At 42.5% G+C, this 17556-nt stretch overlaps 1 protein-coding gene across 4 annotated transcripts in view; it reads right to left on the bottom strand.

The window, feature by feature from the left end:
* Positions 1 to 17556, bottom strand: part of LOC127454303 (leukocyte elastase inhibitor-like) — a 49997-nt gene that overhangs the window by 9075 nt on the left and 23366 nt on the right. Inside the window, exons 1-2 of one of the 4 annotated variants that reach the window (XM_051721411.1) lie at positions 12685 to 12848; positions 6193 to 6304 (exon numbers count right to left, since the gene is read on the bottom strand). The exons of the other annotated variants lie outside the window; for them this stretch is intronic. The gene's annotated coding sequence lies outside the window, so the exon portion shown is untranslated. Of the gene's footprint in view, positions 1 to 6192; positions 6305 to 12684; positions 12849 to 17556 lie in introns of those variants that run through there. 4 annotated transcript variants of the gene reach the window in all.

Genomic DNA, 17556 nt, shown 5'->3' with positions numbered 1-17556 from the left:
GAAGCGCTGTGAATACTTTACGGATGCACTGTATATTATGTATTTTAATTCCATATTTTTTTATATTATTATTATCATTTTTTTATAGTATATTTTTATAATATATTTTTTCCCCATTATTTTTTTAAGGGTGATTCTCATTAGATCCCCATTACTACAATGCAAAAATTACTGAAATACAATGGACTTTTTAAAATTTAAATCAGCATAAATTGAAGGAAGTACAAATACTACCATGAGCATGAATACTTTACAATTTTAATAATGTATATTTTTTACATTACAGTCATGAGAATGAGTTTATTTTTTAATGAAATGTCATGAAAATAATGTTACACTGCAACAAATCTTAAAGGAATATTCCAGGTTCAATGCAAGTTAAACTAGCCGCACTAGCCGCGTTTCCAATATCGGGCCAAATGAGGGCATGCTAGTGTGTGCCAGGGCCAGCTGCATTCCCACTGTCTCTTCTGAGGCTTCATTGTGCCTCCTCTAGGCTTTCTGGGGGCCGATGGCCTTTGGGCCACTGATTACCCTTGGGCCAAACAAGGCCAACCATGGATTGAGGCAGGTTCAATGTCAAAGGTGGAGTTTCACTGAAGTTCTCAGGTTGTGTATCCAGCGCACAATGGTACAGGTTCGGGGAAAAAAATAAAAAAATGTGGGTACGGTACAAATCTGTTAAAGTGCCCAATGGACAAAGCGGTGCCCAAAGAAATGACTTTCAATGGCTCGGTGAACTTTCATAGACGGTGTGCTGGAAAGCTCCACTTTCTATGGCTCCGCCCTCAAATCTCTCAGGGCCCCACCTTCCATTGACTCTGCCCTGGTCCCATGCCCCACGTCCTGTCTCGCCAGGCCACGCCCCACGCCTCAAGAACCCCCCCCCCCGAGCTCCCTACAGAACTTTGGAACTATGTAATGTTTAATGTGTGTGTTCATGTATTTCATGTCTTTTATTTTGAAAAGTTTAGTTCCTGTTTCATGTCATGTGCTCCCTAGTCATGTGATGTCCTGTTTTCCAGTCTTGCTGTTTACATTCTATATGAACTCTATATTCTAGATAACATGAAACCTCAGCTTGAGCTTCCCTCTTGCTTGTGAAATAGGTGGTGTGTGTGATGTTGGCACCACAGCGGTGTATTAAGGGCGGGTTTTTAGGCAACGCTGGGGAGTTATTGGCCCGATGGTGGGAACGCAGATCGATTTTGGTCTTGCGGCTCAAGGTCCGAGGCTATTGACCCCGGCTGACCTGTTGATAGCCCTGGCTTCCACTGGCCCGATAGTGGAAAAGTGGCTAGTTGAACCCAGATTTTTGCTTTTTTTTTTTAAGAAAAGGAGGGACAAGTCGAAATTAATTTTGAGGTAATCAACATTATGCCACAAATGCTGTCGATTGAGCTTAACTTGTATTGAACATGGAATATTCCTTTCTCTATCTGTCACTCACTCGATGTTGTGTCGATGTAGTGACACTAGAGGTCACCCTTGGGAGCCCCAAACATCTCTAATCTTTGAGAAAAGGCCAATGGGAATTGGCGAGTGGAATTTGCATGCCACTCCCCTGGACATACGGGTATAAAAGGAGCTGGCTCGCAACCACTCATTTAGATTTTCTCTTCGGAGCCGAGCGGTTGTGTTCAGCGAACTGAATTCCTCTGCCGGTCCATTCACCTCGAAAAGCTGTTAGATTTACGGTGCATTATATCAGTTTCTCCCCTTCGTGTACCGGTGGAGTGCAGAGAATAAAAAAGTACATTCTTCTACTGAAAGAGCATATTTTCCTTCTAGAAGACTGGCACTGATGGAAAGCATCTTTTTAAAGATGACATTCCGTCTGTGTTTAATTCCTGGTTGTGATCTCTCCACTTCCGATGGCCACGATCGCTGTCTCACATGCTTGGGCGCTGCCCACGCGGAGACAGCTTTCGTGGACGGGTCATGTTCTCACTGCGAGAACATGACCATGGCAACGTTGTGGTCACGGCTTTCTTTCGTCAGAGGGAAAGCCACCCCAGCGGCTCCCCGCCTCGGTCCTTCTACCTACGGGTATGAGGCCGCGTCGGTTAGCGATTTGGGGACCCCAATGGGAGCCGCTCTGCCGGGTAACCCCCACGGACCTCCCCTTCCCCAGTCTGCTCGTTTGCCCCGGTCAAGTTCTGGGATGAGATCGCCGGCTCATCTCAGTGCGAGTTCGCAGTCTCATTCGGCGCTTGCGAAGTGGATGAGCTCTCGATCGCAGCATCGGAGAGCGGGCTGGTTCAGTCTGATGCTGAGGACTCGACTGGGCTCCCACCTTCGGGTGCAGTCACCCAGTCGCAGGCCAAAGCAGAGCTGGCGGCCATGCTTGCCCAGGTGGCTGTGAGCGTCGGGCTGGAGTGGAACCCTCCACTCCCCCCTGAACCCTCGCGGCTTGACGATTGGTTCCTGGGCTCGGAGCGCTGCTCACGGCCATGCCCCGCCCCGGTCCCTCCCCACCCGCCTGTAAGTCCGACTCGGCTATGCGATTCAGTTCGCCAGGCATCCGTTTCACCTCAGTGAAGGGCGAGAATGCCTCTGCCCTGCGTACGGTGATTGTGACCCATCTTCGGAAGGATGCGATATAGCCTGTCCCTTCAGCATTCGGCATTAAGATTGGTTCGCGGCGGTAGACCTGAAGGACGTGTACTTCCACATCTTGGTTTTACATCGACACAGGCCCTTCCTGCGGTTTGCCTTCGAGGGCCGGGCGTACCAGTACAAGGTCCTCCCTTGAGCATCTCTTTTCTCGGGTTGGAGTTAGACTCAGTCTCGATGATGGTGCGCCTCACGAGCACGCGTGCACAATCGGTTCAGGCAGAGAACGGCAGTCCCACTGAAGCAATTTCAGAGACTCCTGGGGCATATGGCGTCCTCGGCGGCAGTCAAACCGCTCGGGCTGATGCAAATGAGACATGGGGCAATGGGGCACATCACGTGGCCATCACGCCAATCTGTCGCCGCTTCAGCCCTTGGACGGACCTGACATTTCTACGGACAGGGGTTCCCTTTGAGAAGGTCCCCAGGTGAGTCGTCATCACGACAGACGCCTCCAAGTCGGGCTGGGGCACCGTATGCAATGGGCACGCAGCCGCCGGCTCCTGGACTGGGCCGCAACCACGTTGGCACATCAACTGCTTCGAGATTCTGGCAGTGTTGCTCGCCCTGCGGAGGCTTTGGCCGTTGATCCAGGGCAAGCACATGTTGGTCCAGACAGACAACACGGCGATGGTAGCGTAAATCAACCGCTGCGGACACGCTGTCGCAGCAGGTCACGCTCAGGGGAGAGTGGAGAATCCACCCCCAGGTGGTCCAGCTGATTTGGAGTCGATTCAGTCAAGCGCAGGTAGACCTGTTCGCTTCCTGGGAATTCTCCCACTGCCCGCTCTGGTATGCCCTGACCAAGGCTTCCCTCAGCACAGATGCGCTGGCACACAGCTGGCCCTAGGGGCTATGCAAGTATATGTCCCCCCCAGTGAGCCTACTTGCACAGACCCTGTGCAAGGTCAGGGAGGACGAGGAGCAGGTCATCCTAGTAGCACCCTACTGGCAAACCCAGACTTGGTTCTCGGACCTCACACTCCTCGCGACAACCCCCACTTGGCGAATCCCCCTGAGGAAAGACCTTCTTTCTCAGGGACGGGGCACCATCTGGCACCCACGACCAGACCTCTGAAATCTCCATGTCTGGCCCCTGGACGGAACGCGGAAGACCAAAGTGGCCTCATCACTCAGGCTTGGGCTCCCTCTACGAGGCGCCTGTATGCCTTGAAGTGGCATCTGTTCGCTAAGTGGTGTTCTTCCCGACACGAAGACCCCCAGAGATGTGCAGTCGGGTCGGTGCTTTCCTTCTTGAAGGTGTACGTGGCTGCTATAGCGGCGCACCACGATGCAGTTGATGGTAAGTCTCTCGGGAAGCACGACCTGATCATCAGGTTCCTTAGAGGCGCAAGGAGGCTGAATCCTCCCAGACCGTGCCTCATTCTCTCATGGAATCTCTCCGTGGTCCTACGGGGCCTGCGGGGAGCCCCGTTTGAGCCCCTGGAGTCAGTTGAGCTAAAGGCAGTCTCTTTGAAGAAACTCACATCCATCAAGACGGTAGGGGACCTGCAGGCATTCTCTGTCAGCGACATGTGCCTGGAGTTTAGTCTGGAATACTCTCACGTGGTCCTGAGACCCTGACCGGGCTATGTGCCCAAGGTTCCCACGACCCCGTTTTGGGATCAGGTGGTGAACCAGCAAGCGCTTCCCCAGGAGGAGGCAGACACAGCCTTGTCGTTTCTGTGTCCGATGCGCGCTTTGCACATCTATTTGGATCACACACAGAGCTTTAGATGCTCTGAGCAGCTCTTTGTCTGCTTTGGAAGACAGCAGAAAGGGAGTGCTGTCTCCAAACAGAGGATCGCCCACTGGGTCATTGACGCCATCGCTTTGGCATATCACGCCAATAGCCCCTTGGGGCTATGAGCACACTCTACCAGGAGTGTGGCGGCCTACTGGGCCCTGACCAAGGGCGCCTCTTTAGCAGACATCTGTAGAGCAGCGGGCTGGGCAACACCCAATACCTTCGCGAGGTTCTACAATTTCCGGGTTGAGCCTGTTTTGTCCCGTGTGTTGTCAGGTACGAACAGGTATGTTTGTGGGATAACTGGCCAGGTGTACCGCTTGCACATAGCACCTTTCCCCTCCTGGAGGGGGAGACGTGCGCTTTTTACCCTCCAGCCATGTTCACGACCATGTACCCTGGATGTCGTTTCTTCCTTAGCCCTGTGGTGGGTGAGTTCGCAGAGAAACTCGATGCTGGCCCAGTATGTGTGCTAGTAGGCCCTGTACTGGGATAGGTGCTCCACATGCGCTGGCTGTCTGTAACCCTGTGTGATGTATCTTCCACGAGACGGTTTCCCTGTTGGTAAACCTGCGTCTTCCTTGGGCAGAGTCCCCTCTGCCACCGGTCGCTGTGTCTGTAGAGCTCCATCCCCTCTGGGTAGGACATACCACGGGGACTCCTCCACATGCGACACTGCCGATAAAACTCGGTAAGACCATGTGACGTATTTCCACACAGTTACCTCCCCTCCGGGCAGGGTGTGGTCTCCGTAGTGTCTTCCCCTTGGAGGGACACCCCCCGACACGGACACTTATGGCCCCCAGCTGATCGATTTCTACTCTTTTTTGGGGAGAAAAAAGAGAAGAGGCCACGGCTGAGGCAGCCTGTCCCCATTTTTGGGCAGTCGACTTGTCCCCGAGGTGCGGGGGACCGCACAACGCTCGTAGGAGCGTTGGGAGAGATTATGTGACGGCCAGTTGCGCTGGCTACGAGGCACGTAATGATTTGCCCGTCTCGCACCGTCAGTCCATGTAACACAGTTCAGCTAGTTGTGGCATTTCGTATAAGGACCCCTAGTGTCACTACATCGACACAACGTTGAGTGCGTGACAGATAGGAAACGTCCTGGTTACTTTCGTAACCTCCATTCCCTGATGGAGGGAATGAGACATTGTGTCCCTCCTGCCACAACACTGAACTACCCGCTGAAATGGCCGGGACCTCGTCTCAGCTCCTCAGCACAAAACCTGAATGAGTGGTTGCGAGCCAACTTCTTTTATACCCGTATGTCCGGGGGAGTGGCATGCAAATTCCAAATTCCTTTTCTCAAAGATCAGAGGTGTTTGGGGCTCCGAAGGGTGACCCCTAGTGTCACTACATTGACACAATGTCACGTTCCCTCCATCAGGGAATGGAGGTTACAAAAGTAACCAGGACGTTAATGGTCCTAAAGTAGGCTTCAATTTATTTAAGAAAAATTACATTTCTTATTTTTCTCTTTTGGTTTTAGGGTGAAATATGACTTTGACATGTTCTTGACAAGTTTCATGAGATTCACCCAAACATAAAAGAAAATTTTTAATGACATTATCTTGAATTGCTTTTTCACTGTCAGAACGAGACCTGTTGTGGCTTTATCGTTGCAATAATTATAGTATACATTGTACAATATAGTAAACAATGGGCACTATCAAAGATCTTCAGTGACTGACCTTATTGGCCACTGAAACATGCCATGTATATATGTTGTTTGGGGTTAATGTTACACGGCCTGCTCTGCTTAAATGAACTAACAATGAAGTTTCAACTATTGGCGAAACCTGAAATATTCAGTAGGAAACTCATACCTGTTTCCAGGTAGCCGATGCTGGGCTTCTGAACCGTGTCACTATGCATTTGTCTCTTTCATCTTGTTGACACTGAAATCAAGGACTCGACAAGCAGCCTTCCAGAGTTTTTCTTTATTCAAAGAGACAGTAGAAAGACAATGAAGAAACATTAATTTTCATCATATTGGATGATCTGTATTTTGTGCATTACACGTTTACGGATGGAACAGGAATATTGTTGAAGGTTTTTAGATCCAAACTAACGCCAGGAGTTTGTTGCTGGTGGCATAAGAGTCTTTTTTTTTATGATTGTTTGACGTATCTAAGGATTTTTGAAGGTGTCAGTCATGAATCCGCTGTGGAAAGTCTATAAGAGTAAAGTGATGAAGACTCTCAATCCAGACATGGAGGAAGAGCCAGTGGAAGAGGTAAATCAACCAAATCTTGTACTGTAATGGATCAGTATGGGGGTATAGTTGGTGCATAACATGTTCATGTTAAAAATCAACATCTACATTTTGGTTAAAAATCTAAATAAGGGAGGTGAATATTGTGCAACTGGTCACCACTTGTTTGAAGTTCTTCATCATTTTAATCACCTTTTACCTTTATAAGCTCATGAAAGCTGTATGGAAAATAATTATGATAATAAAAATGAGCAAAATGCTTTTTAAAATAGAAATGGAATATTGCATGTCAGCTGTTCCAACACATCAGTAAATAACCTTTAAAACTCAGTGTTGGCATTTGCAGTGAACAGTTTATGCTCTGCATGAATCAGCTTATTGAAATAATAAAAATAATACTAATAATAAACAATTTTACGATTGAAATATCAGTTGTGTAAAATGTTGAGACAAAGATCTTATGCAGTACAATATTCTACAATATTTGGAACCAATTGGAAAAGATGCTATCGGGAAATTCCATTGTAATACAAAACAAAGTCTAGATCTTTGTAGAAGTCATACAGCTCTCAATAGGACGAGTATGATAACCAATAGGATGAAAATTCAGTATTTCAAAACTCTCATAGCTCCCACTGTGGGATTTCCTGTTACTGTACAGTAGCAATACATTACTTGAACACAATATAAGTAAGGGTCTGATAAAAATGACTCAACATTCATTATCCAATAAGAACTTAATTAAATAAAAATCTAAAAAGCATGTACGGATTTCAGCTTATGCAGCAAGATCTCATTTGATTCTTGTGAAAATAGTTGGATTATCACAGAAATACCTGAAGACATTCCATTGGCCCATGAGCATGTGATCGCATGCATTTAGTACTATGAATACAAATCCATTTTAAAGAAGAGATACAATTTTACTCATTAAATAATGTCATGAAATCTTTTTTTAATAAATGTTTTAAGTGCATTAAAATAAATTCTAAATAAAGGAAAGCTGCTTTTGTTCCTTTATTCCTGACTATGTCGAGTGGCTACAGCTTATGTTTATCAAAGAGTTTCAGGATGCATTCAAATACTTTCAATAATCTTTTAAGTGGAAACTTGACCCACTTTTCAAAGGCTCTGTAACTGGATCTCGACTCTACAGCAGGATGACATTCCAGTGATTAATTCAAGGCAGATATTACCATCAGGGTGTGTTCGACTTGTTGGCTGATTCCCCATATTTCTCGCCTATCTGTTTGGCTTCTCTTTTACCAGTGAGCTTGCATAGTTTCCATAGCCTGCTATAACATATTATGTTGCCAAAAGATTAAGGCAAATAAACCAGCCAAAATTTCTCATTCAAGATAAACACTGGATGCATGTTGCAAATGTATGATAGTATGAATCAGGCACTGACAAGTGTTGAATAATTCTTATAGGCCTATACATTCTTGCAGTGTATAGTTAGTTTGAATTTTTGGTGAATGAATATTGTGACTATTCCTCGAGTTGCTCCAAGCTCATTTAAAAACTTTAAATTAAAATTGTATTCATTGTATTACATTTACATTTATCGGCTTGAAGGAATATTCCAGGTTCAGTACAAGTTAAGCTCAATCGACAGCATTTGTGCCATAATACTGATTACCACAATTTATTTTGACTTGCCCATTCTTTTCTTTAAAAAAAAAAAGCAAAAATCTGGGTTTCAGCAAGACACTTACAATGGAAGGGAATGGGGCCAATATGCAAACCTTGTAAAACGTATGTAAACGCCACAACAATATGTGTTATCATGATTTTAGTGTGACAAAATCACTTACTAACCTTTTTCTGTGTAAAGCTTTATCCAATTTTACAACTTCAGAGCCATGACGATGTGGTCAACAAACCCTAAAACCCTACAATGACTGTAAAAATGATTTAAACAACTTTACAGCTAAAGTAACACATGAGTTTTAATAGAAGAATTAAAGTGCTTTTATAAAATTATAAGCTTCACATTTCTGCTTTTAAACCCTCCAAAAATTGGCCACATTGACTTCCATTGTAAATGCCTGTAACTTAGATTTTTGCTTTTTTTTTTTAAGAAAAGGAGGAACGAGTCGAAATGACTTTTGTTGGAATCAAAATCATGCCACACATGGTGTCGTTTGAGCTTAACTTGTACTGAACCTGGAATATTCCTTTAACAGATGAGCTTTTATCCAAAGTGACTTAAAATAAGAATAATACAAACATTCAGTTGAGAACTATAAGAGTATAGCTTAACATATGTATGTGACATAATTACTTGAATTGTATATAATGTATTAAAGATATTATGCATATAATAGTATTAAACTGAGCTCGAGTCAGATACCCTCACACACCCTGTTGACATTCTCATTGAAAGGATCTTGATGTAGTATCACTAAAAACCCCAAGAGGGAGACAAAATGTTAATGTTGGTCAGCTGGAGTTGTATGTAGTTTATCTGTCTACTACAAAAGTTGAAGATAATTTGTCTATTAATGTTTGTCTGTGAAGGTCGGTGAAATAGCCGAAGATATGACGCCTATCCAGTCCGATGAAGGACCCAGTGCAATGTCACAGCTGGCCAAGAGAGTAAGCATCTTTCACTTGTAAAAAGTGTGCTTCAAGCACATGTATAGAAGTAGTTCACATATACAGGTGCATCTCAATAAATTAGAATGTCGTGGAAAAGTTCATTTATTTCAGTAATTCAACTCAAATTGTGAAACTCGTGTATTAAATAAATTCAATGCACACAGACTGAAGTAGTTTAAGTCTTTGGTTCTTTTAATTGTGATGATTTTGGCTCACATTTAACAAAAACCCACCAATTCACTATCTCAAAAAATTAGAATACATCATAAGACCAATAAAAAAAACATTTTTAGTGAATTGCTGGCCTTCTGGAAAGTATGTTCATTTACTGTATATGTACTCAATACTTGGTAGGGGCTCCTTTTGCTTTAATTACTGCCTCAATTCGGCGTGGCATGTAGGTGATCAGTTTGTGGCACTGCTGAGGTGGTATGGAAGCCCAGGTTTCTTTGACAGTGGCCTTCAGCTCATCTGCATTTTTTGGTCTCTTGTTTCTCATTTTCCTCTTGACAATACCCCATAGATTCTCTATGGGGTTCAGGTCTGGTGAGTTTGTTGGCCTGTCAAGCACACCAACACCATGGTCATTTAACCAACTTTTGGTGCTTTTGGCAGTGTGGGCAGGTGCCAAATCCTGCTGGGAAATGAAATCAGCATCTTTCAGCAAAAGGAAGCATGAAGTGCTCCAAAATTTCTTGGTAAACGAGTGCAGTGACTTTGGTTTTCAAAAAACACAATGGACCAACACCAGCAGATGACATTGCACCCCAAATCATCACAGACTGTGGAAACTTAACACTGGACTTCAAGCAACTTGGGCTATGAGCTTCTCCACCCTTCCTCCAGACTCTAGGACCTTGGTTTCCAAATGAAATACAAAACTTGCTCTCATCTGAAAAGAGGACTTTGGACCACTGGGCAACAGTCCAGTTCTTCTTCTCCTTAGCCCAGGTAAGACGCCTCTGACGTTGTCTGTGGTTCAGGAGTGGCTTAACAAGAGGAATACGACAACTGTAGCCAAATTCCTTGACACGTCTGTGTGTGGTGGCTCTTGATGCCTTGACCCCAGCCTCAGTCCATTCCTTGTGAAGTTCACCCAAATTCTTGAATCGATTTTGCTTGACAATCCTCATAAGGCTGCAGTTCTCTCGGTTGGTTGTGCATCTTTTTCTTCCACACTTTTTCCTTCCACTCAACTTTCTGTTAACATGCTTGGATACAGCACTCTGTGAACAGCCAGCTTCTTTGGCAATGAATGTTTATGGCTTACCCTCCTTGTGAAGGGTGTCAATGATTGTCTTCTGGACAACTGTCAGATCAGCAGTCTTCCCCATGATTGTGTAGCCTAGTGAACCAAACTGAGAGACCATTTTGAAGGCTCAGGAAACTTTGCAGGTGTTTTGAGTTGATTAGCAGATTGGCATGTCACCATATTCTAATTTTTTGAGATAGTGAATTGGTGGGTTTTTGTTCATTGTGAGCCAAAATCATCACAATTAAAAGAACCAAAGACTTAAACTACTTCAGTCTGTGTGCATTGAATTTATTTAATACACGAGTTTCACAATTTGAGTTGAATTACTGAAATAAATGAACTTTTCCACGCCATTCTAATTTATTGAGATGCACCTGTATAAATATATATATATACAGACAGATTTTTGTCAGTGTGAGACAGATCCAGCAGTGCGTCTCTGTGCATATTATTCCTCCTCAGATGCAGGGAGCTGGGGCGAAGGGCTGGAAGAGTGTTTCAACCCTCTTTAACAAAGATGAGCACCAACATCTGGAGGCCGAGAACCAGCCTGCAGCAGATCAGTGAGTATTATTATGCTGGTCCATTCAACATAGAAATTCGGAATGTCCAACTTCATCCTTGCAAAAGTCAACAAAAGGGCGCCTGAAGTCAGATTTCCAACTTAAAGGAATAATACACCCAAAAATGAAAATTCTCTCATCATTTACTCACTTTCATGCCACTTTCTTTCTTCTGCTGAACACAAACAAAGATTTTTAGAAGAATATTTCTACTCTGTATGTCCTACAATGCAAGCGAATGGTGATAATGTGGGTGCATAATGGGCAACTGCTTCATGGAGAATCAGTTCCAGAAACAATTGCTTTTAAGCCAATCATTTGAGCCATAAATGTCATGTGACTAATCACTCTATATAGAGCGCAATAGTGCTTGCCCACTTTTCAGCCATCTGAGTTCCCCAGGGAAGTATTTTCCCCATTTATTTCTTCCATAGACTTAAAAAATCCTTCATAAAAGAGTTGTAGGCCATGATCCAAATCAACCAGCTCCGACATGAATAAAAACCTCACAAGCTTTGTTTTAAGGCAAAAAAGCATTTGAAAATCGGACATAAAGGCAAAGGAACAAGGCTGTGTACTTACTGTCTTTCAGGGGGGCATGGACTACAATCCCATGAAGCACTGCGAATGATGTCATTGAATAAAAAAATGATAGGAATATATAAAACTATTGATTTTAGGTTGCATAGAAACAATATATTTTATGTTTATTGCAAAATATTCGATATGTACAAATATATAAGTGGTTTAATGGTGAAGGGAGACGACTCGATTACATCATTCACAGTGCGTCATGGGTTCACGCGGTCGCTCTGAGGCACGTTTCGCGGGCTTGGTTGGCCACGGTTCTCTGACTGGTGGATTTTTCTCTGCTGTACCCAGTGGTGTAGTAGTGTCTAAAGAGGTGGGCATACTGTGAATTTATGTATTTAAATTTGTAGGTCATATTAATGTTCCTTTCATTAGGCTACTATGAAAATTACTCTCCTAAGCAACCAAATTGGCCCAGTTGCTAGGGAGGGTAGAGTCACATGGGGTAACCTCCTCGTGGTCGTGATTAGTGGTTTTCAATGGGGCATGTGGTAAGTTGTGTGTGGATCGTGGAGAGTAGCATGAGTCTCCGCATGCTGTGAATCTCCGCGGTGTCATGCACAACGAGTCATGTGATAAGATGCGTGGATTGACTGTCTCAAAAGCAGAGGCAATTGAGACTTGTCCTTTGTCACCCGGATTGAGGTGAGTAACCGCGCCACCACGAGGACCTACTAAGTAGTGTGAATTGGGCATTCCAAATTGGGGAGAAAAGGGGATAAAAAAAATAAAAAAAATTGAATATATTAAACTGTTCATCTCAAGCACAACTGTTAACACTCACACCGTCTACACTGGATGCGAGTCGTGTCGCGTCAAAAGCAATAGAACCCATTATAATCAATGATGCTGTCTACCATGGAAGCATCCGTTGTGGCGCGTCTATTGTGGTGCGTCTCCTTGCTCCGACAGTAAACAGATGTCCCTTTCCATTTTGCGCTGCACGCGGTTGCGCTACTACTGCCAACAACACAAATAAACGGTTTAGAAAGTTTGTGTCAACGAGCCTGGTGTAAACAGGATGTCAGCACTATAAACTATTACACAGTCATGACATATGAAATATTTATGAATTAAACAGTTTACTCACGGTTTTTGTGATCACGTCAAAGTGTTTTAACTGCCCCATCCTTCAATAACAGTTCCTTTGCAAAGATTACATTGTATTGGTATGAGCCGAACATAAAATCCACTCTAAAATACATTGAAGACACATCCACATCCAGTTTCCAGTATCATTCCTTCATGTTTTCATATACCAACAAATAAAAATAGTGCAGATGGGTGAAAGAACGCATTCCATGATGGAGAGCTTCTCCTCTTCAGGGTTGTAACTTGACACCGCATCTTTTAAAGTGGCCTGAGATATGCATGTCTGTGACAGGCCCCGTCTCTCTCCACTTCAACTGTGTGACTGACGAGAACCAGTGTGTGGGGCCAAGTGTGCAATGATGGAAATTAGGTGTTGCAGATGTATTTGGTCCTTGTGACGTCACAAGTTCCATGAATTCCAAACGAGCCGTTTTTGCAGCTTGGGTTAAATAAATGCTCTTTTTGTATTAAGGAGGAAGTTCTGAAACTGATGCTTTTATAGTACAATGACCTCTTATATGTCAAAAGATCAAGGAAAATTAGATTCCTCATGCCATGACCCCTTTAATACTTACTTCATCATTAATCAGCACAGCTAAATAGCATACATTTTCTGATGGGTCAGTTATGCGTGACAGCAGTGTGTAAATGCAGTCGACACTTTCATCTCTGTGATTTATACAGACATCCCTTATCCCATGCGATTCGACAGTAAACCTTACAGACGTCCGTGGTAGCCTAATAAAATTATTTTACTTTACAGACGTATGTCTGGGAAACAAATCTGTGTTTTGAACTGCCTCTGCGCTCTCACCTCACTGTAGTCTGTTGTTGGAATCGGCACCTGTCACCATCAGCTTGTGAGTCACACCGAGTTTAAACACTGCCTCATCTCTAACAATCCACTCTGTTTAAAATCTTGGACCTAATACAGCCACCAACACACACAATGTGGCCACATGCAAAATGTAGCGCATTCTGTTTGGAGCGGAAAATGAGTGCCTTGTCAGTGGCCGGAGCGCAGTCTCGTGAAACGCGCTCCTTGCTCCAGTTAAATTCTGATCGCTCCGCTCCTCACTATGCTCCGCTCACATGCTCTAGTGGGCAAAATCCTAAGAAAGATAGGTGGGCATATGGTGTATGCCTGCGTATGCCCTATTCCTGTTAAAGTGATTTTGTGTGTGTGTATATGTGTGGAGGATTTTTTTTTTTTTTTCCTGCTTCGTATTATAGATCAAATATGGATGACATACAACAAGGATTAATTATTTTCCAATGAAACCTTAATTTTAAAGACGAGAATGCGTAATTACTCATTAAATCAGTCTTTTTGTGTGTGCGTGTGTGTGTGGCGAATGTCCAGATTATATATTTTCCCCCAAAATTACATTTTGCATAAAGAAACTGAGCCTATTTTGGGACCATTAGGCCTGTCACGGTTATTAAATAATCGTCTGATCGCGGTTATTTGTTAACCCCGATTTTTTGAGAGAACCACGATTTTTATGCACTTCACATCGTAATGCCCAAATTGAATTTTAAGGGAATATATACATGCCATGAACACCATTTCATTTGTGTGTCATTCAGTTTAACTTTGAGACTCACTGAGCCGCACCTCAGACGTCAACAAGATCAGCTCCTGTCCGGAAGAGCGCGTGAAGCGTTTTGATGTGCGCACCCAGCAGAGGCTTATGGAAGCCAAGAGGGTCAGAATTCACGTGTTTTGTATCGCCGTATTAAGTTTTGAAACGCCATTTTCCAAACGCCGTAAGGCGTTAAGTAAACGGCGTTAGGCGTTACATAAACGCCGTACGCCGTCGCGCGTTAAGTTAACGTGTGTTATTTTAGCGCCTCACGTAACTTAATTAGCGAATTCATTTGCTCATGTACATAACTCCTCCACTATCGCGTTTGAGGTATCTACGGCAAGTCGGAGGATTCAAATCATTAACGGCAACGATTTATTTTGTTTCACAGTGCAAACGCACATTAAATGACTGCACCTGACTTTTGTTGACAGATAATCCAGGACCTGATGTCCTTCTGTCCTTCTGTCATCACTTAATAGTTCAGGATTTTGTCTCCGCTGTCCAGAACTGTTTATTCAACTACTCACACAGAATTTGACTCAGGGTTTGAGTTCAAGTTTAACAGCTGGGTGACTATCTAAGATGGCTATTGGTTTTCACAAATTTTGCAAGCTAACCAAAGTAGCAAATTCTTTCAAAACGTGAAAAAACATTCTTAGTGATTCCAAACTCCTGACAAGTTGTGTGTGTGTGTGTTGCAAGGATTGGAAAAGCATTGATGTACTCATTCTCATAACTATTTTTACATTTTCAGAATTGTAACCATGTATAGGAGTCTGGAGTGGGCAAGGGGGAGGTTTATAAATGCTCAGGCTGCAGATTAAATAATCCATGGGATAACAGAGTTTATTCAGATGCTTCAGAATTTAGACAGGAGAGCACATGAAGGAAAATGACATCACACTGAAATGAAACTCATTCAAAGATTAAAATAAAAAAGCTTTAATTGTTGGGGTTCTGAATAGTAATTATTGAGACAATCATAATATCTTTCAAAAATCGTATAGTTCATGGAATAATTGTTTAGTTTGCTTTGCTACTTACTCAATAGACTAAAACAAAGCATAGCAGAATAATATTTCTTCAGACGGATCTGGGTATCGACCGCCATTGATTAGTAGTGGATCATAAGGTGCACCATCTTCTGCCATTATTCGGAGTCAGCTGTCATTTCAGAGGTCTTGAAGTTTTACAGTACCACAGATGGCAGATATTCTCCACACATCTTTATCTACAATCAAAAGACCATTAGGGTTAGTTGTGATTGTATTACATACACTGTAAAAAGTGGTAACCTGCAGTGTTTACTTGCTCTTCATTCATGATTTAACCCATAAAATTTGTTCTGTTGGTTAACAATGTATTGAGGCTGATTCAGTCAGGTTAAGTCATATTTTTGAGTTTAATAAAATGAATTAATTTTCATTTTACTACATGCACACATTTTAGGTTAACAGTTTTTGGTCAGTAAAAAAATATTTATACAAGAGCTAGTTCCAGTCCTCTAATCTGATTCATACACTTGAATATTTAGTTTTTGCATAACACGCTATATGTGGCCATAATGTTATTTTAATTTATGATCACATTGATACAACTGCAAAGATGGGTGTATAAACGTGTAATAATGTGCAAAATACCGACAAAATTATGACAGGAATCTTTTACTTTGGGCAGATGTGTGAATGGCTTTCGCTGCAGATGGCAAGAGTGAATGGGCACTTGAGAGTATTTGAGTATAATTGATTCCTTTTGTAGACTAATTAAACAAAACAAAAAACAAAAATCACACAACATGTTCTTGCACGCAGGTGTGTTCATGTTGAATACTGACTGAAAAATGTAAACAAAGTAGTAGGTGGAGCTTCAGGTCACACCTACCGACGACATGAACCGATGGCAGTAAGAAGGTGTTTAGCAGCCGGTTAGAAGTTTTCTAAAAGTTTGCCAAGGCGAGCTGTTCCAAACCACCGAAACGAACGCAAAAACAATCTTTATGGACGTCATACGTCATACTATTTCTCATGAAGTATATCTGGGCCTTTAGGGTTTTAGGGTTTGTTAACATTACATCGTCATGGCAACAAAGTTGTAAATTTGGCTATAACTTTACACAGAAAAGGTTAAAAAAAATCATGTTAACATTTATATTGTTTATGTCTTGTGGCTATACTTTTGAAACAGTGAGTATTTTAACGTTTACAGATTGGCCCCATTCACTTCCATTGTAAGTTCCTCACTGTAACACAGATTTTTTTTTTTTTTTTTTTTTAAAGATAAGAGTCAAAATAAATGTGGTAATCAGTAATATGCCACAAATACTGTCGATTGACCTTAACTTGTATTGAACCCAGAATTTTCCTTTAACTTCTGTAACACCAAGGTCCCCCATCATCAAAGCCAATGTTCATATGCCCCCCTTCACAGATAGAAAATTCATAGTTGTACTTCTGCTGAAATGATGACAGTGTTTGTTTTGAGGCATTTTTTAAACGATCAGAAACTAGGGCTGTCAGTATAGTAGACTATTTAATTGCAATTTATCTCAAGATTGTTCATTCTTTAAGGAAAGAAAACAAAAATGATCTGTTCTTGATGCTACAGAAGTTCAGGCCCAGTTCCAGATCCAAATCACTGAGGGTGCTTCTGAAAATTGTGGGGGTGCTCTGTATAAAGTGGAGATGTATCGTAATTACACATTTTAAAAATATATTAAATCATGTTTAAATGCTACTAAAACAACGTAAATAACAGTTTTTGTACAAAACATTTATTGCTTCGTTTTTTTAACATGATCTGTCACTGAAAATGCTGCACGTGCAGATTAGCACATACTGATTTGCACAATCATACACGTTTATAAGTTTTGATGCAGCAATTGTGTGTTCACAAACTGCAGGGATTTTTGTGTGTTTGCTGGGATTCAAGGAAATCTGCTTGCCAATTTACAGTATTAGACTTACATATTCAATTGAGCAGAGGTGTGCAATTGTTTTGGTACAGGAGCCACATCAGCCGTTAACTAGAACATGGAACAGAGAAGATAAAAAGTTTTAAATATTTGTATCTTAATCCTAGAAGTAGTAGTGCAGTCATGCAGTCAATGAATGATGCACAGTTTTCTGAAGTGTATTCTGATGGGACCATTCTGTGATTGCTTGAAGTTTTGCTGCAACATTACTATCATGTGTTAGTAAAACTGAATTAAGACAGAGTATAATTATGAATTGTTTATTTGACCATACTTCAGTGCAGTGGTAATTTAGTTTTCAATTTAA

This window comes from Myxocyprinus asiaticus, chromosome 16, assembly GCF_019703515.2.
Source record: "Myxocyprinus asiaticus isolate MX2 ecotype Aquarium Trade chromosome 16, UBuf_Myxa_2, whole genome shotgun sequence".
NCBI classification, from domain to species: Eukaryota; Metazoa; Chordata; class Actinopteri; order Cypriniformes; family Catostomidae; genus Myxocyprinus; species Myxocyprinus asiaticus.
This window is presented reverse-complemented; position numbering and strand designations above follow the sequence as displayed.